At 44.5% G+C, this 21,360-nt stretch overlaps 1 protein-coding gene across 1 annotated transcript in view; it reads left to right on the forward strand.

The window, feature by feature from the left end:
• LOC146203541 (lysosomal alpha-mannosidase-like) overlaps window positions 1–21,360 on the forward strand; it is a 434,812-nt gene that overhangs the window by 223,655 nt on the left and 189,797 nt on the right. The window lies entirely within an intron of this gene.

Here is a 21,360-nt window from a genome sequence, read left to right on the forward strand (position 1 = left end):
TACCTGCCAGAATGGACGCCATTTAATGCACAGTAAAACTCTCGGTTTTGGAGGAATTCGGATATCCAGGCTGCTAAATAATGTGGAAACCGGAGAGATTTTAATTTTTGCAATAGAATGCTATGCTCAACGCTATCATAGGCCTTGGCTATATCTAGCGTTATCAAGGCAGCGTGCATTTTTTGGCGCCGCGCTAGAAGAACTCGACTCTCGAGATCAGCATGCGCATTCCAGATGGAACACTTTTGACGGAAACCAATTTGGCAAGGACTGAGGATATTTTCTTTATTCATGAATTCCGAAACACGTATAAGTATGACTCTTTCAATTAATTTTACAATGTTTGATGTTAATGCAATTGGTCTTATATTATCAATAGACAAGGCACCGCCTTTATTCTTAAGTAAAGGAATTATTTTGGCAAGTTTCCATTCTGGGTGTATCCAAGCATGTTTAATGGAATAATTTACTAGCTCTAATAACGTCTGAGGTGACTCGTCAAAAAGAATTTTTAACATTTTTGAAGTTACTTTATCAGGACCGGGAGCAGCGGCTGGTAATCTCATAACTATTGGAGTAAGCTCAGAAACGGAAATTTGAGGATCATAATTAACAGGTTCCATTGGCATTACAGATATCGAGCCCGAAGGTAGTGCAGACGAGAAACGTTTCTCCAGTCCTTTGGCATTTTTTTCAATTGTGTCTATTGCTTCATGGGGAGTCAAAATAAAGGAATGTAGATTTTGTGCTTGCGGAATCTTTTTCCGCGAGCGTAAAAAACCAAAAAGTGCAGTTCGATTGCCTGATTTAGAGAGGAAATCAAAATGCTTTGCATCATACTCGTCCTTCGCTTTTGCAACTGTACCGTCTTTGCCAAAAGTAACCAGGCTGCTGCGAAGGCTGGCGGAGCAAGTGCGCGGCCGTGTGGCGGCGTTGCGCTCCCTGTGGCTTATCGGTGCTCGTCAGCTCCGAGGGTACAGCAGCTGACGTAACTTCGCACCCTCACTCTCGCTCGTTGGATGATAAAAACTAGGCGCGTATGATGTGCGGGCTGCGGTTTCACGTGTGCGAAGCTTGGTTATGCCCAGCGAGGGCGCTCAGTATAGCGAAGGGGCTATTCGCTCTTCTTGGCAACTGCCCTGAAGCAGATGTCGCGTTTCTCTCTATATAATTATACGTGCTTGTGTTCTGCAATCCGCTACTGAAACACACCAGCAGAATTGCGCTTTCCTGCGTGTTTGATGCGCCTGTACAGAAAGAACGCACCTTGAAATTTCAACATGCTTTCTCCGAGGTGCCTTGCGTACTGCAATTTTACGGACCGTAACTCCGGTACAAAGTTATGGGAAAGCTTGTGAACCCTTCCAAGCCACCTTATCTCTCTTTTAGGCTTGCAAAATTGTGCTAGTCCCTTGGGGAGGCTGTGTATAAATAAGATCAATGTTTTATTCTAACAAATTCTTGCATTTGCTTGTAGGTAAGTTTTGGTATAGGTAACAAACGATAATGAAAGCTTCCTCACGCTTAGCCATTATATGCACATGACTACTTTCTCGTTCGCGGAACCCTTATTTCAGAGTAGCATTGTCTGGCAAATATAGCACATATTCGCCCTAGAAACGAACAAGAGCTCACCGTGTCTACTATCACCTGCTTTTCTGTTTTCCGCAGTTGCCGAGAACAGATAATAGCCCCGTCGCTATACTGAGCGCCCTCGCTGGACACAACCAGGCTTTGCACGCGTGAAACCGCAGCCCACACATCATACGCGCCTAGTTTTTAGCATCCAACGGGCAAGAGTGAGGGTGCGAAGTTACGTCAGCTGTTGTACCCTCGGAGCTGACGAGCACCGATAAGCCACAGCGAGCGCAACGCCGCCACACGGCCGCGCGCTTGCTCCGGCAGCCTTCGCAGCAGCCTGGTTACTTTTGGCAAAGACGGTACGTTTAAATGTAGCTGCAATGAACTTGTAATCCTGCCAGTTTTTCGGGCACTGGTTGTGGAAAGCTTTTTCCATGCCGCCTTTCTACGTCTGTAATCTCGGGAACAATCAGCATTCCACCAAACAGCTGAAGTATTCACCTTTGAGCTCCGTACCAAGATCTCAGACTTCTTACGGCAATCCTCAATCACCGAGCATAAGCGTTTTGATTTTTGTTCTTCATACGTGTTAGTCAATGATTCAAGATTAGAGCGTAACGTTGACTGAAAGTTATTATAGTTGATAAATGACCTCAACTGAGAAGTCGCTGGAGTTACAGGGTGATTAACCTCAAACGCAATCGGTATGTGGTCACTAGAGGTGCCACAATCAAGTGTTGACCAATTATTAACGAAGAAACTGGGAGAGGTAAAAGTTAAATCTAACACAGATTGACTGTGTTTTCTTATAAAAGTGGCCGAACCCGAATTTCTACAGGAAAAGTTATTATTTGTTACCCAATCCCAAAGACGCTTGCCACAACTATCTGTCTTGTAGCCCCATGACACATGATGCGAATTAAAATCACCAGCCAGAAGAACTGAGTTTCGACAATTAACTAATAGCAGATCTAGAGGTTTTGTATCTTGTACACCGCTAGGGAAATAAGCATTCACTAATGAAAACGGACAGTGCCCTGGAATTTCAAAGTCTAGGGCCAATAACTCACAATCTATAGAAGATAACTGGAAAGAAATCCTAGCCCTGTGACAGAATTTTGTACAGACAAATATAATTAAACCTCCTCCTTTTGATTGGCGATCTTGTCTGAATGAATTTTAATTTTGTAAATAGAAATGCTTTTCAGCTGTTAGCCAAGTTTCTTGCAAAATAATTATATGTGGATTATATTGAGAAGAAATGTAAACTAAATCTGTTGAAGCTGTTAGAATTGAACGACAGTTCCACTGGATAACTCTTAGTGCCCCTATGATTGTGGAATCTTGGCAGCCGCAACTGCCTACCCCAAAATATTATCCTTTGGCTTTAATGTATGCTGATGTTTCTTTGATTTTGGTTGGGACCGCGGAGAAGAATGATTGGACATGGGAGACCCACACCGTTTTAAAATTCTTACATCTGATTCTACCATCTCTGCGTCATTAATGTTTTCATCGTCAACTGGAGGAGCAGCCCTGTTAGGCGAAGCAACAGCAGTGCTTTCAAGCGGTTGAGAGCTTTCAGAGGGCATATTTGCTATAAAAGGGGCTGTTCCTGATTGCAGGGCTTGCGTTAGCTGAACTGCCAGAACGTTAGAAAAACACTCTGTGACAGTAGAAACTATTCGGTCGACCATTTTAGTCATTGATGTTTCCACTGCAGTCATTATCGCCTTTGAGATTGATGCATCCAGAGGCACACCTGATCGGGCTGATACACCTGCATAACCGTGTAATCGTTCCTTAACCTCTGTTAAAGCGTCACGACGCGAACAGCGTTTTCTATCTATTAGCTCTAGAATTTGCAGCTCCTGTTTTCGAGATGGACATTCCAAGGAGTTTGCAGCGTGGGCTCCACCGCAAAGGCAGCATTTATCGTTTTGTTGTGAACAAGATGACGAATGATGACCATCGCCACATTTGGAACAGCGCACGGAGGACTTACAACCACGAGCACTGTGACCATATCGCCAGCAATTAGTGCACTGCAGTGGCTTAGATTTAAGAGGATCCACACGGAAGATCAATGGCCATGCTTTTATCTCTGACGGGCATGAAGTTCCCGCAAATGTGGCAATCACCGACTCTGTTGGTACCCGCGTATTATTAACCTCCCGGCTGCAACGATACACCGCTACCACACCAGCCGCCGAAAGAAGGTCGAGGGTCTCAGCTGGAGTTAAAGAAGAGTCTACTGCTCGGACTAATCCCTTTGTGCATGCAAGATGAGTAGGGATAAAGCTGCTCACCTCAAGCGATCCAAATGAATTGCATTTAAGCAGATCCTTCACGCAATTGAGATCTGGAGATCGGCACAGTATCCCGCCGCGCCCAAACTGCCTCACTTCTGTGATTGAGTCATACAGGGTAGAGGCTGCCTGGAGAGCAGCTCGAACAGTCCCAGGGTTATTCATTTTAATAAATCCGCCATCCTTGGGCACTAGCGCCACAGGAATGTTTGGAACGCCAGATCGTTGGAACGCTTCCAGAGGTAGATCTTGAGGAGTAATGAAAGCCGACCAGGGGGAGCGCTCCTGGCCGGGAGACTGCGTAAACATCACTTTACAGTTACAATCTCTCTGCGAGCGTTATCAACACGGTGAAAAGCGCAAATGCGCAGGGGAAAACAGAAAAAGAGGACTAGCCGCCCAATACTTAGCCGAATCACGCCTTCTGCTCGTAGCGGTGCCCTAACAGTCAGTCACTGCAGTCACTGCATCGGACACGTATGGACTGGGCGTCTTTTCTTCGTCCCTTGACCCGAACTCTCTTGTTATCATTTGGCGCCACCATCCTTGGGCACAGTCACAGGTCTATTTTTACCGCCATGCAAATTTTTTTACTGCACTCAAATCGTTTTCCTTGCTAAATATTTAAACATCACTTGTCCTACAAATATAGTGTCAATCTCCCGTGAGTGTTACCACTTTTCATATTATATTTCACTTATTTCCCATTTTGTTTCGTTTCCTCTACCCCTCAAATTATTATTAATATATATATATATATATATATATATATATATATATATATATATATATATATATATATATATATATATATATATATATATATATATATATATTTCTTTTTATGCAAGTATATTAAAAAAAAAAATTCTTTGCTACCCAATTCTTGGCCGATCCCCCTCTGTGGGTATGTGCCATAAGTTATTCGGACAACAACAACAACAACAACAACTTCGGGTCCATCGGGTCTTTGCTCTCATCTGGTCTCTGGTCAGTTCGTGTGTGCGCCTTGTCTTCAGATCCGGGCTGGGGGATGGGCGGCGGTACGTTGCGGCTGGTCAATTCTGGGCAGGAAGGACTGGGGCGAAGCTGCGCGACTGTAGTGGTGGGTGGCTCACTAACATCGCACACTACAGGAGCATTTTTGTATTTCGATACCGCCACCTTGGGCTTCTCAGCCGAACCCCGCATAGCCGCTGAGTCACCACGGCTGGTCGTACAACATGCGAGTGCGCAGCTGGGCCAGCTGACTATTCTTCCTTTTTTTCGCCTATGTGAGTGCTATAACAGAACAATAGCTAGCACTTGTACGACGTTCTCCCCGTGGGTGTTTCGAAGCTATAGTGCAGTGTTTGGCGACAGCGCTTGACGCTAGGCTTCTATGAATTTAGCGCTCCCAATTTGAGACTGAGTGAGGAATCACAGCGCGGTTTCTGAAATCCTGTCGCGATGAGAGCGGCCTGTGGCAGCCTAAACATAAGTGACGCGCAAGGAAACCAGCGCTGAATTGATGTGTGGTTGGAAAATTTGATTACAGCCTTCCTTATTCTTCTTCTTGTTCCTTTTTGTTTTTTTATGGACACAAGTTTACCAATTCCAGTATTTATGGGCGTTGGCGTTGAGATGCGCTTTGCGCGTCTCAACGCCAATGCTTTGCGTTTCCTTTTTATTTGAAGTTGCGCAAAACCTGAATCTTAGTGTGCGCAAGAAATGCAATTAGAGACGTTCATCAAACTTCTCAAAGAAACATCTAGTCCACTGTCTCCGCTGCAGTACTGCATGGCCTCGAGCCATTTTCCATGAAGCTACTTTACACGCTGAACTGCATGAGCTGCCTTACTATGATGGCTATTTTGAGTTGGTTGCTGGGTCATGTTTTCCTTTCAGTCACTTTCAAGGCGCCCGGTACACTTGATTTTGCTCGCAGATCGATGTTCTCAGATCCCTCTTGCGTAAGAACACCCACATATAAGCTGCAGTGGTCGGACTGCAGTCGTAAACTTTCGCAAATCTTGCTCCATCATGCACTACGTCCTATAAGTTTTGCACGGAGGCAAAGTTGTTACAAGCGCGTTATAGCGGTTTTCTACTGCGAATTACTTCCTCACAGCGCCTCGCCGCGTGCATAAATCGATCGTGCAATCTCATTGGCCGTCTCTGTCGCCAGCCGAGTCACGAATAACGCGAATGCACACCTTTTTCTTCACATCGTGTATGACCACTTTTGTTGTGTTTGTCTATATTATCGAAAACGCAGATGACATTGAGTTGGGTCAATTATATGACGTCATATTCAAAATAACTGTATACCGGTAGTCATCTGTGTTCTGTTCTTGCCGTCTAAATAGCTACCTTCAGATATGTGATGATGGTCGAAGTCGGCGGGAAGGTCTCCTTCCACACACCGTTCAGTCCACACGTGTGCAGTATACTAGTAACATTTCATGAAACTTGCGCCTGCAGAGGGGAAGTACGGATCCATTACGTTGACCATTACGCCGGAGCGCAACTATGCTCTAATTAAGTGACGCTAATGGAATTACGCTTTTATTTGCTTGGCACAGATTCGACGCATCCGCGCCGCCGCTGGACTAAATTAAGCCGGCCGGGTCACTGGATCCAGTTGCTGGAAGCGCTGGCTGCGGACGTGTCTACGCCGCAGCCATTCTCAGCCTCATTTCCGCGGCAAAGCGGTCATCGTGAACGTCGGCTGAAGGCGGCGCGTGCTGTTATTATTTATGGCCGCCGCTCCCTTCGTAATTCAGCGGCGGCCGGTGGCTTTGACCGGACGCGCCATGCGTTTCAGAGGCCTTGCCCCGAGAACCGTGTTCCTCCAATATTATATTAGTCTCATGGGTGTGTGCGCGCACGCCAGGCAATGTATGTGGCGCGACCTATATTCTACATGTACAAAACAGGATATGAACTTTCGGATATGCTATAGTCAGGGTGAAGCAGTACTGTTGGGCCCTTGCCTCAGCCTACTCTTGATCAGTTTTTGGATTCAGTTTTTGCGTGAAAACTGACATAGGTCCCTGATAATGTTTTTGCTTACCCTATTCCCTATCCGACTGACATAATGAACTCTTTGCATGAACTTGTCTGATGAAAAAAAAAAAAAAAAAAAAAAAAAGAACCTGATCAGCACGAGTAGTGGTGCATGAATCAACAGCTTTTTCAAGTACCGCCCCGAGCATATTTTTAATTGCTCGTGTACTAATGACGCCTGTCAACGGATCGAATACTTGACTTAGATATATTCATTTGTACCTTCCAGATATTGCATACATGAATCCAAACATTTAGTCTTATTAACGACTCCCCAATAACACCTACTAGGAAGATTTTTTTTTTTTTTTAAGAGGTACAAGGTGCTCCAGCTGAAATGGTTCAATATTTCCAGGAAAAACTAAAGCGTTTTTTTTTTTCTCATTTAAAGAAAGTTAATGTTAGGAGTTATTTACGGCCACTATTATTTTCATTCTTCTCTCATAATTACTTAGTTGACAGTAATAATCTTTTTCTACTGCTCTCTAAACGCTCACGTATGAACAGGGTGACTGTCAGAGGTCCCTAAAATAGTCCGACCCAGGCGCTTCCCACGATGTAGTCGTAGCGCACCGCTATTCAAAAAAAGAAAAAAAAAACGAAAAGTTTAATGAATACGACGCGGCAGTGGGCTCCGTGCGTCCGAATGCACATAGATTACAACGCTCTCAGCTGCGAATTGGCCAAGTGCTGCCAGATTTGTGCCTTGTGCGCATCTCACAACGGAGCATCGCGTTGGTGCTGGTTCCTAGACAAGCACCATCGGCTGCACGCAAATAACGTGCAGGAAATGCGCGCCGTCACCAGACGCTGATGCTTACCTCGTAACCAGCAGCAAAACGCAACTTTGCCATGAGCAATCCAAACGCAAGTGCACGGGGCCGCTTTGACGTGTCAGAGACAGTTCGAACGAGAGTCCGGTTTGAAATGCACGCTTGATGGCACTTGATCAAATGATTGGTCCACCTTGGCGCCTGATTTCAACGCATTGTACAGTACCGTAAATTAGTTTTAAAAAATCGAAAACGCGTCAAGCAGCCTTTCTCCCCACGTTTCAAACGGCACACCTCTCGTACTGTAGTATTAGTTGGCGCAGTTGCGCACAGAAGGCGCTCAGTTCCCTTTCGCACACGCTAGCCACGTGCTATAGTTTCGGTTTAAACTACTTCAGTGCATCTAGCGACTGAAGGAAACTTGTGTTTACAAAGGAACGACTCCCTGTGCACACATGTGGAGCGATAAGATGCGGCGGTGGCCGCATCTTATCTTCTCTTAATAAACACCACGTTTCAAATCAAGTCAAATCAATCTTTGCTTAGCATTCTTCCGCAATGTATAAAAAATAAATGCCAGGACAAGAACAAAAAAGCTGCGACAAGCATCGTGACCAGGTTCTTGCCCCTTTTTTCATTCGGCAGCGCGGATTTTTGTGCACACGTTGAAAACAGAATACTTACACATTTCAACACACACAGATATAAGTTGTACACTTTACAATAACAGTAAAGAAAACATTATCATGGAGAAATCTCAAATAAATAATAACATATTCGGAAGAAAACTCAACAGAAAGTCAAACGAACAAAACATTGTCAATATTATAAATTACATCGAAATGTATGCACAGTTATTTTAAACAGGTTACTTTCTTCAATAGTTCCATGCTGCAAAAGAAGATGACTTTATTCAAAGAACACAATTCATGTCTCGAGATCATCGTTCGACATCAGATATTCCCTCATATTGTTTCTAGTCATAATTGCAAGATTTACATTTTTCCTTTCCAGGGTATTGAACAAACATGGCACACGGTATTGCAACCTATTAAAGCCATTATTAGTGCGACAAAATGGCAATTGCCACACTTCTCTTTGCCTCATTATGTATGGCAGTTGCACTGTTGTTTGGAGATTGCACATCTGAACAAAATACTTATTGTTATGTTTTTAAACTGCTTTATTATTTTACCAACAGGTTAAAAGTATAGAAGTGTGCGACAGAAAGCAAATTCAATGCCTGAAACAAATCTCGCGTGTGAGCATCGAAGGGCACATTTGAAATATGGTGAACAGCTTTTTTTTTGTATTAAATGTAACCTGTGAATGTTCGTTTGTGATGTAGCCTCCATACAAGGTTACAATAATTTATCATCATCATCATCATCGTCATCATCATCATCATCATCATCATCATCATCATCATCATCATCCTGACTATACCCACTGCAGGGCGAAGGCCTCTCCCATATTTCTCCAATTAACAATAATTTATATCCGGGTTTAATAAGGCATTGTAGAGAAGTTTGAGTATCTGTGGGAGCACCATTCGCAGTCTGCAAATCATTCCACAGGCCCTCGCCAACTTTTCTGCTACCAGGTCATTGTGAGCGTTCCAGGTTAAATGTTCTTAAAAAAACTACTCCTAATGTTTTGGTTTCTTTCCCACGCTCTACTTTAGAGGTACCAAGATATATGTCCAAACGACAGCTTGTTTGCTTTTGTACCCGTGCGAATAATAATTATTTTACCTTTTCTACATTTATTTTAATGAATTTACTGTGCTCCAATGAAGCAGCCTATTAAGGGTTGCGTTAGCTAAATTTTCTTGTTCATGAATCTCCTTACTCTGAAAGAACATACTGGTATTATCCGTATATATAACAGAATTTACTTGATCACTAATAGCTGTGATATAGTCAACATAAATAGTATATAAGATTGGCCCCAGCATACTGCCCTGCTGAACCCCTGCTCTCACAAGGAGGAATGCTGAATTCTCGCCTTTTATAATGCCGGACTGTTTCTTTTGCTGTAAATATGATTTTATTAATTCAAGAGGAATCCCACAGAATCCGTAATGTGCCAGTTTATGCAATAAAGTGTTATGATTAATTCTGTCCAACGGCTTCGAAAAATTGACGAAGATACCCAAAATTAAACTTTTTTCTTCAAATCCGGTATGTATGTATTCGTTTTGGGTCAGTAGAGCCAATTCAGTTCACATGGGGTTTCGGAAGCCGAACTGTTGTGGCTTTATAATTGAAAACTTGTAACAAAACGCTGTTACCTTATTGCAAACATTTTTTTCCAAACCTTTCGAAATATCTGCCAGTTAAAAATAAAATGCGGCGGTGGCCCAGTTGTCTAAAGCATCGATATAGGGCTTTTTGCGAATCGCGCATGACGACGAAGTTTCTTTCTTTCTCTTTTTTTTTTTTTTTTTTTTTTTTTACCATGCCTAAATAGGTTTTCCTTCGGCGGCTGTGAAATTAATTGGCGCTAGCGTATTAAATGGAAGACAATGGGACGCTAGTTTGCTTCCCAGCTCAGAGAGGGGACCACGAGCGACTGCTCTCACAAAATCGGAGCTCACTTGCTAATGCTAACGTAATATGCTCACAGAATCACATCGATCGCCCACCGCACGTATGCACCGGTTGCTCGCCCTAATTATTGCGCTGCTGTCCTTCTATCTTGAATTCACATTACGCTAGCATGAGTCCTTTTCGCCACTGGTTAACGCCACCCACTGCTACGGATAGACTGAAGTCACCACTATTCCGGCGCACGCCGCTTGTACTGTCTGGTCTTGCCCAGGCGAGGCTTCTCTTAGTATATTAAATCGGCTCCCTTTTTCTCTTCCCTTAGACATCCACTCTTCTCTTTCTCCAGTGCAGAGCGTATCCTCCACATCCCTCCCTCCCTCCCTCCCTCCCTCCCTCCCTCCCTCCCTCCCTCCCTCCCTCCCTCCCTCCCTCCCTCCCTCCCTCCCTTACATCTATTAATCGGAAGCTTAAAAGCCTACCAGCCCTCGTAACTCGAGTGGAAGCCCTGGAAGAATCTATCACGAACATGTCTGCAATTTTTGAAGATTAAAAAAAAAAAAGAAGAAGAACAGTTGGTGTGCAATAAAATGAGATTAAAGTACAGAAGTAAACGAGCTTGAGTTTAGAAATAGGCAGCTTAATTTGAATGTTCATGGTGTTCCTTTTCTGAAAGACCAAAACTTGCTCACGATACTGAATGAGGTTGCAGATAATCTCGAAACGCCTCATCTCGTCGAACAGGACAGTGTCTCGGTACACAGGCTGCCCGCCGATAAATATCAGATACCCGGCATAATCGTGCGCTTCACAAGGCGGGCGATCAGGGAATCGTGGTTGAGTAAGAAGAACAACCTAAAAAACAGTAAGCCAAACATCTTCATTCAAGAAAACCTAACCAGACACAACCGAGAACTGCTTCTAACAATAAAAAACTGGGCGAAAGAGGCCGAGCTGAAATATGTATGGTTTACCCATGGAAAGGTTCTTGTGCGCAGGATGGATGGGGCAAATGCAATTCACATTAAAAGCCTCGAGGACCTTGATCTCCGTAAGCCAAATTGAGGTATGCACTGAGTGCTATACTTACGTGAAGAGGGCAAGATGTATGAGCACACCTTTTACTCGCCGGATGACGTGGACGTTACGGTATCTAACTTTAAATCTTCCGCGTACTAAAATGTTCATACCTTAAACGAAAGATCTGTCCGCAACAAAACGTTTTCTTTAGAATAATTCTTCAGTAAATTTTCTTTTAGCTTTTCTGTTATTACGTTTAGAGAAACATGGAGCACGAACGAGAGTGAGGTTTCCAGAATGAAAGGCTACAACCCGTAATATATCAACCACCCTTGTGGTCGCGGAGGTTGCACAGAAATTCTCACTTTGGAACAAATTCATTCATTTAGGATAGTGACCCCAGACTATGAAGAGTTAACTTTAATTGCTGATAAGGTAATATATTGTGTTTGTTATCAGCCGCCAAATGGGCGTATTTCAATTTTTTTTTTTTTTTACTTTTAAGAAGGCTTTCTTTCATTTGTTGTAGAAAACAAGTATAAGCTGATCGTCGCAGCTGACTATAATATTCATATGGGTGTTACCACTCCTATTAGTACAAATTTTAACAACCTTCTCTTGTCATATGGGTTTGACAACGTTATTAATGAACCAACCAGAATAATAACTGAATGTGAGTCAGTGCTATAGACATATTCATAGCAAACCTTTCATCGCAAGATATAAGCTGGTGTCCTATCATGTTCCATTCGTGATCATCTTCCCGTGTTCCTTTGTTTACAAGTTTCCCGCACTCTAAACTGTTCGTCTGCTGACAGTCTTTACCAGCCAGTAACCAATACACGCGTTTAGAAATCAGCTGCTTCAAATAGACTGGTGCGAAGTCCTGAGTATACATGATGATAACAACGCCTACAATGCTTTTTTTTAGATACCTTCAAAAGATTGTACAAGGCTCATTTTCCTGTTAAAAGACGCAAAACGAGTAGAAAAATTCTGAAGCCATGGGTCACACATGAACTGTACCAAAAAATGAGAGCAAAATATAAGCTCTACAGACAGTTCTTAAACACCCGCAAGCCTGATGATTTGGCTATATTTAAACAGTATCGGAACCAACTAACGAAAAAACTGCGCACTGCACGTAAAGAGTACTTCTCACGTTTTTTGGACGACAAAAATGCGCCGAGGGAGTTGCTCTGGGGCAAATGAAACACTCTATTGCGTCGCGATAACCAATGTAACTGCATTTCTAAACTAAGGGTTAATGGAAAAGTATTCCACGAGGTGGAACTGGCTGATGCTTTCAATAATTATTTTACAAATATGAGTACTCCAGGTGCAGCTCCTCAAATGCATGTCGGTATATCAGCACGCGGAATGAAAAATCGATATTATGTACAGGAAGTAATTTCAACAATAAAAAATTAAAGAACGGCAGCAGTAGGGATATTGACGAGATTCAAATAAAACCAGTAAAGTATGTCGCAGATGTCATAGCACCAGTTCTAACGCATATTTTTAATAAATGTTTGATGACATCGACATTTCCGGTGAAAATCCAAACTGCAAAAGTTGTAGTGCTTTTTGGAAATTGAAGCCGAAATGAATTGAGCAATTCCCGTCCGGTGTCTATCTTACCTATATTTTCTAAGCCTCCTGAGAAAATAATACTCTGTAGGCTTGTAAATTTTGCTGGTCACTGCGAATTAATACCGAAACACCAGTTTGGGTTCAGGAAGAATATGTCTGCAGAGTTAGCTGTGCTTCACCTGAACGAGTATATTTTAACGCAGTTTGAAAGCAAGACAGTTGTAGTCAGCCTATTTGTCGATTTTTCCAAGGCATTCGACCGGGTGAATCATGATGCTTTGCTGTAGAAGTTGGACTTTTATGGTATACGAAGGTGTGGATTACAGTTATTACAATAATATTTATCCCATCCATGCCAAGTAGTCAAAATAAACAACTCGCGATCACGAGTCCTGCCACTACTTTGTGGTGTTCCACAAGGCAGCATATAGGGCCCCTTGCTGTTTAACCTGCATATTAATGACATCGTTAACATTAATCGCGAATTCCAAATTTATTTATACGCAGATAATACTAGCATATTTTTTTCTGGTAATAGCATCGATAAACTCATCATTGATTGTAATGACACCATAGTCCAACTGCAGCAATGGTCCTCATCCAATTACATGAAGAGTAACGAAAATAAAACAAAAGCAGTTGTCTTCCGGCCGAAAAATAAACCTGTTCCTCCTCATGCCGATATTGTTTTAAACTCTCATCCTGTTGACATTGGTGACCATTTAAAATGTCTAGGTGTGATATTCACTGCCAATCTGTCCTGGGAATCTCATGTGAATTTTGTATTAGCCAAAGTTGCTCGAATCCCCGATGCAGTCGGTCGTTTAGGTACATGCTTTCTACTAAAACATAAATATTAGTCTCTAATTTTCTTTTCTATCCACACGTCAACTACTGCCAACTTGTCTGGGGCCCAACTACATTCTCTAAGACACAAAAAATATTCCATATGCAAAAAACGGTATCTACGTCACGAATAAATTGCTGGCTATAAAGCAACCACTGCAGCATTTTTTCACAGTGCTCTTGTTATGGCAGTTCACAAGCTATACCGCTACCTTTTGAGTTCTCGGTTAAAATATTAAGTGAAAAATAATATTCATAGCCTGCATGCCTTGCCACATTTAGAAAGAAATGAGAAATGTTATAATGCTTGACGTGCGGAAAACTGGAAGGTTGCTGTACCACGCTTGAATTCTGGTATGGAGCGTTTGTGCTATTCTCTGCCACCTCTGTTAAACTATTATCAATAACTAAAATTTGATTTATTTAGTTGTTCCAATGTTAAACTTAGAGACATGTTTCAAGATTGACTAACCTGATTTCCATCTATTCTGGTGTTTGTGTTATCTACCTCGGGGCTTTTTCTTTTCTTCTGGATTGAACAAATGCCTTGATTTGTTCATCGCTTGTTCATCCTCTGGTGCTGTCTAGACGCTGCCTCATATATGGGGCTGCGGCTCGTCAAGCCGCCAAATGGCAGCTTTTTATCTGTAGCCCTCCATCTGTAGCACCTGATGGAAATAAAGATTTGATATCGGCGCTCCGGATATCAATGGCTGCCCCTTGGTGTCTTGCCGTTGCATGGTGACTCTCGTATGCTGTGCGACATTATGCAAGACTGCGCACCTTGGTCACTATTCGGCGTACGATTCGGTTTTTGGAACACCGGCCTGTAGCGCTCACAGCCTAAGTTTGCGTCGTCGCGTTACATATACGTTCTTTTCGCGTAAGTGGAAACTAATGGTCTCGACATCGGGCTTCCCATGTTCTTGTTGCCCGAGCACTGTGGAAGACGAGCGCAGCTCAGATGACCGCAAGAAGTAGGGCATTGCGTAATCCTCATGCCTCCTTTGCGGTAGGCCTCGCATCTGGAGCTACCGCGCGGGTCGTGATTTTGCGCCATTTGCTGCCTCGAAAATTGCATGTTCCGTGCGTCTTGCCGAGAACTCTGGCGCCGGTGCAGCTTTATTGCTTGCAATATTCGGGAGAAAGAACGCCTTGGGTTTCGTTCTCCGTATACGTCGTGCATGTCATTGTGCGCTGCTGTCCTCGTGAGACTCAAGCGAGGGAGGAAGGTATACCCTGTGGCTCATTGTAATGATGGGACTTAGTCGGCGAAGTCGTGTAGCAGCGTCCTTATGGCCGCCACGAGAAAAGCTGAGACCGTTTTTAGTGGACCCTGCAGAGTCAAACTGTGCTTTCATATCCTTAGTGTGCACCGCACACAATATCTGTCAATCGTTGAACATTCGCAACATTCACCTGTAGGGTCAATCAGTGAGAAACTGAAAAAAATAAGGAATGTGGTGGCATAAAGGGCGTAACCTGTTTCTATGTGGTCGCTGGGAATCAACCCCGGCTGGTTATCCGGGCGTGAAGTGAAAAAGCAATCGTGGTGTCGGGCGTCTGAAACCCGCTCGGGTCACACAGACTTTTCACACGATACGAAGACGGCCGAAGACATTGAGCAACGGTAGAGACGAGTCCGCAACGACACAATGCGTACGACAGCGCGAATTTGGTGTCACCTGCAGCTGTTTCCGCGTGTCTATACTGAACCTCAGCGTTCCGTGTCCAGACGTTTCTTCCTTGTATCTGAGTCACTGACAGGCTTGATAGCAGTGCGCCACCGTGCGTACTCTGATTAGCTCCGACGCGTGCCACCGAAGCGGCCATGCCTCTGAGGTTATTGTTCACACGCAGCGTCGCATCGTGACAGACGCTGCTCGGACCTGTAGCGTCGTCCTAGAGTGGCCTAAAGAACACGCCGCACACACACCGGCGTGTGCCTATCTGCCCGGAGTCGACACGCGTGGCTGCTCCACCTCCTGGCTGTTGTCAGTGCGGACGTCAGATCTCGCGTGCTGAGGAGCGCGCTTCCCTTTGCTTACTGTTTCAGCTATGTGGCGGAACAAGTTGGGGACCGCGATACGCTTCTTTCCCTCGTTTTTCGGTACTCTTTTTTCCTTCCGAGCCGCCGAGAAAACTCCTTAAGATTATGCGCGTCCCGCGGAAAATTGCGCCGACTGTTACTCAGATTCGAAAAGGCAGACGCAGACTTTATTTCGACGTTCCCTGGACAGATTATGCAAATTGGGGCACAATTTACGCAGCAATGCGTGCTACTTATTTGGGTTGTACGGCAGTGAAGTTCCTGTTATCTTCTTTGAATAAATTGTGCGCCCGGGATTTTCTCGGCGAGTGGCTCTCAAATCGGAAATATTGCGCGTTAAGGCACTTGACGTCACGTGTTTTTGTTTCCATTTCGCCCTTGATTATGCGGTGCACTGCTCTGATTACGAAACTTGTCAGCGTTTCTCCCCCACTGCCCTGCTCGTTTTTAAATGTTCACTTTTTCAAAATTACTGTCCGCTGCTGAAGCCTGTTTATTTGGGGGATGCGGTTTTTGCGGGAGAACAAAGTATCGCGAAGCATTCCGCTTTGACATCTATCATAACGAGTCTAAGGGCAACCGACTTAACGCAGAGGGATGGCATATCAGAGGCCATGGCTGCAAGGGTAGTCTTTATTTAGTGTTAGGCAATTTCCCGCTGCTTTTTAGAATTAAAGACGACTAAAGCAATACCTCAGGTAGGCGTCGCCCAGCATTACCGTAGTCGTGCTGCTGCACGCGGCTCGTAGCTTACAACTAACCCTTCTGCGACAATAAGAGACAGCTGTTCAAAACGGAGAGCGATGTAGCATTAAACTTCACAGCTTTCCTCAGTGCCGCACATTCGGGCTTTAATCTTCTTCCCATTCTACTCCCACTGAGGCGCACTCAAGTGTTCTTGCCTTTGCTGCCGTTACCCAGGACTTACGACAGGCCTTTCAAGTGCTGGCGCTAGTGTGCGGCGGCACGCACGCTCGTTTCGCCTTGGAGGAAGTCCTCGCTATGCGGCATTCTGCTTTTTTTTTTTTTTCGAGCTTTTCCGATCTGCTGAAAAAGCGCTAGTCTCATCTGTCAATGCGCTCACACGTGCCTTGTAAGGATTTGTTCTTTTCTCGCCCTAACACCACTTAGTTATTTATTTTTTTCATTTCGTTGACAGTTGACAGCTTTTGTGGCTCACCCTCGCACTAATCCGTCTTGCTCGTTGCACGCTGGGCTGTGCGAGGATTGAACACATAAAAGGACGAGACGCTTCCAGCTGTGCTCCGATCGTTCTCTGTCCGCCACTCCTTCACCATCCCGCAAGTGCTGTCACGGGAGCACGGCCGTATGTGGAAAACTGGATTGGGATTATATGCTTCGGTCGAATGTTAATTACTGTCTTAGTAAAGGGTTACAATGAGCGTAATTATAGATTCTAAGTTAGTGACGTTAGTGACTTCGATCTCAAGATGTGCAAGCATCCAGCACTTTTTCTGCCATTATCGCTGAGCACACGTGAAATTCGCGCTCAGTTCTGGCAGCCGAAAAAGAGAATACATTGCCAATTGCTGTCAGGACGACCTTTATAAAGGAGGAAGCGAATAAGATTGACAGCATTGTTATACTGCCCACTTGAAACTTTCAAACTAGCGCAGTGAGCATTTCGATGGCTCTTGTGTTGCGTTACTCTCGTCGACTGGCCGTCATTTACCAAATATATATGCGCCTCTCAAAAAGCACGCTGTTGTCGTGGACCGCCCACTTATACCCCATCATTGTTTCCTTTGTGTGTGTGTGTGTGTGTGTGTGTGTGTGTGTGTGTGTGTGTGTGTGTGTGTGTGTGTGTGTGTGTGTGTGTGTGTGTGTGTGTGTGTGTGTGTGTGTGTGTGTGTGTGTGTGTGTGTGTGTGTGTGTGTGTGTGTGTGTGTGTGTGTGTGTGTGTGTGTGTGTGTGTGTGTGTGTGTGTGTGTGTGTGTGTGTCTGTGTGTGTGTGGTAGCGCCTTGACTGAGGACCGGCGGAGTGTTTTCTTTCCATTAAAGCAGCTCTGCGGACATCTGCGCCGTGACGCAGCCTGCTCCTCGAACGTGTTCACCCCGTCCTGATTGGAGCGCGGGCAACGAGTGCGGCTGTTGCTGCTGCCGTTCACGGTCTGCGCCGAGTGACTCCCAGTGCGGGCCTAGCGCCTGCACGCTTCGTCGACAAACCAAGGGCTCTTTAAACTAATGAAGGCGCAACCGCGTGCTAGCCCAAAGCGCGCCCTCTAACGAAAGGGAAGATAAACGCGGAGAGAGGAGCGGCGCAGCAACATGAAAAGAGCTCGTGCAAAGAACGCATAGCTCAAAATCGGGGGAAAGCACGCGACACCCTTGTTACGCCCAGCTTCAACAAAATCGCTCGAGTGCAGAGGCTTGTCGCAACCGAAGTGGCTTTCTAAGTAATGACGGCAAAGGGCGCGCTCAATTTTTTCTTCTTCAAACTCAGAGAGAGAGAGAGAGAATGAAAAGGGGAAGGCGGTCACAAGAGGAGGAAAAGTTACCCTTTCGTGCCCGTTAGCGTCAGCTAGGGGTTTCGATGGATTGCTTGCTGTGAGCTACGCATACTTCGTCGAGTCAACTTTTCATGTAGATTTTGTCGCTAGCTGGCGCATAACATTTTGTTCCCGAAGGTAAGAACAACATGAATAAACCTGGTAAAGCAATGCTGATGAACCGCACTAAGCGCTTCGAATTGGGAATAATAATAATAATAATAATAATAATAATAATAATAATAATAATAATAATAATAATAATAATAATAATAATAATAATAATAATAATAATAATAATAAGAAGAAGAAGAAGAAGAAGAAGAAGAAGAAGAAGAAGAAGAAGAAGAAGAAGAAGAAGAAGAGGAAGAAGAAGAAGAGAGCCGATGCTTAACGACGTGGAGGGTGCCATTATAACGAGGGAGAAGAAGAAGAAACTGGGCCCAGCAGCGTTTAATGTGATGCCTTTGTCTAATGTGGTCAGCCTAGCTGTGCTGTTTAAAGAAGCTGCCAGATATCGCTTGGGATGTCATAGCGGTCAGCGAAAGGAAGTGAAGAAAAGAGCATTGCTTGCATATTATGCTGACTGATGTGCCCGCATCGCAACAACATAAATAATAATATACTGCCACTATAATACTTGCCACGCAGCTGACATGTTCGTTGAAAACTTTGTGCTCAATCTCCACTCAGTAATGAGTACACGACGTACAAACAGTACGTCGCCGGATTTGCGATACTGGCCGTTAATACATCAGATGACTGCTGATGCGTACATGCAATTAAGGCAAGAGCGTTTACGGGATATACCACAAAATACAGCTTCAAGAGGAAATGGTATATAGGTTCTCTGTTCAATAAGAATGCTTATACGACATAACGAAGTCTCCGTCAGTTTACGAGCGGTCATAGTTACGATTATTAAAAGGTTCAAATTGAATACTGTGACTTACTTGCACCGATATCTGGTCACGAGAACCCGATGCTCGAAAGGTGCCATGAATAAATCCAATCGGCAATGATTGATGTAAAACGCAGCCCAATATATTGATCGGCAAGTCCGAGGAGAAAATATAAGCAAAGAAATTATGGCCATTGTTCTAGAACTTGAAGTAATCAGTGAGCAGAAGTCAGATGAGTAAAAAGAGGCGGCAGTGTAATCCAAGCCAGTGTCGGTGCTGCGAGTATTATTCGGACAAATGAAACGCCTGAACAACGCGCCAAGCATTCGTAAGCACAAGCTTCACAAACGGGACAAGTGGTAGTGCGCATACTTCCCATTTGGCCAAATAAGCTAAATCGGCTGTATTTTTTCCCCCTTTTTCCTCTTGGAAGTTAGAGAGCAGGTTTGTTCTTGCTTATTATGAGGCACGGCTAGTCACTGCGTCTTTGGGCAACAGTGTACTTAAGCGGTAAACGAATGTGAGTTTATTAAAATTGCTCGTTTTTATCCTAAGAAAAGAGGCAAAATATAAACTCGGAAGCTGCTCTTTCTCTCCATGTGCCAGGCACTTGTTGCAGTAGTTTTTTTTTTTTGCTTTTGTAATTGCCATTTAAAGGGTCAGATCAAAGTGGCCGTAAGTTACTTCTGAGAGTGTAGTTTCCTTGTTCTCCAAGAAGCTTGACCATGTCTAGCCGTAAGGGACAATGACGAAGTTGAGCACCTTTTTGTGGCAGGAGACGTGCATTACAATAGTTTTTAATAAAGGAGTAATTACTCATTGATATTCACGCAAGCATTGCCATACGGCTAAGAGGAAAAGTATACAGCTTTCTCAGAAACTGATTGGACAATTCGCTTTCGCCCTACCTTCCGATCTGCTGACCGCGTCCTGGTTAGTTCAGTTGGTAGAGCGACCGCTCCGGAAATGCGGTGGTCCCGTGTTCGATTCCCGGACCAGGAAGAATTTTTCATTTAACTGCGAAACTTCTTAGAATGCTGCTTAGCTCTCCTTTGTAGCCGGGTGGCTGCGCTTGGATGGATGTCAGTGAGTAATTACTCCCTTTTTACGAACCTGGGGATTCCAATATTCGATCAAAATAGTTTCTATTGGCATAGAAATGTTTCTATGGCCGTCAAAACAAAACGAAAATACGTACAGACGCACGATAAATTTTGAAGAACATGTAAAATGAGCATTCATATCTTATGGAACATATATTTATCGATTCTCAAGCCCCGAAAAAAAAAAAAATCTGGGAGTGAAACGGATAGCGTTTGTTTTCGTTATTTTAGTGCATAACGTCCCGCTCCTCTGTCGTGCCATTGCCGCCACGTCAAGCTGCTGGACGTTCGCGTGTATTGATAAAAACTGCGCATTGATATCACTGTAGTCGCAGCGACAGGAATAAAAATGAAGCGAATATGGGAACAACACGGCCGCATTACGACGCGGTGCTCATTGTGGCGCTTGGTGATGAGCGTGTCTGCCGTCATGAGAGCCCCCTGGCAACGCAAAACATGTTCCTATGTAATGAGGCAGTCGTGTATTATGCACTGATGACCCTAACACTCACTATCGTCTTGAAACATCAACACGGTCTCTGACGGGTGGAAGAACGCGAATCGCGACGTTTTCTATGTGGCGAACGCTGCTGCGCTCGCGGCACCAAAGCCTGCTGCACCGTATACACTCCGGTTCACGCTGCACACCGTCCCTAGCGCGGATGCCTGGAGGTCGATGGTGTTATCCGCGGGAGGAATACAAAGCGGTCATGGGCCAGCCTTGTTTGTAAACATCCCAAGGCAAGCATTCCGCGCGACGCTGTGCCGGTGGATCTATTGCACGGCGTAAGGCGGCTTTCCCTTGGCCCAGTTTCAGCGGCGGCTGCACTGGATGGCGGTCACGCGGGCGAATGCACCTGCGCGTCATGGTTTTCCTACTCAATTTCGAGGCTCCCAGCAACACTCGGAAATAGGGGTTCACTAAATTCCGCGCCTCGTATTCTGTTCGCTTATTATAGCTACCCGCAACTCTGAAGAATGGGGCTATCGAAGCGGGCGTCGCCAGCGTTTGAACGAGAGCAGTGTTGCTAAAACGTAACAAGAAAAAAAAAAAAATACCGCCCTTTTCAAAAGCT

This window comes from Amblyomma maculatum, chromosome 1 (assembly GCF_055883805.1).
Source record: "Amblyomma maculatum isolate TAMU_Amacu chromosome 1, ASM5588380v1, whole genome shotgun sequence".
NCBI lineage: Eukaryota > Metazoa > Arthropoda > Arachnida > Ixodida > Ixodidae > Amblyomma > Amblyomma maculatum.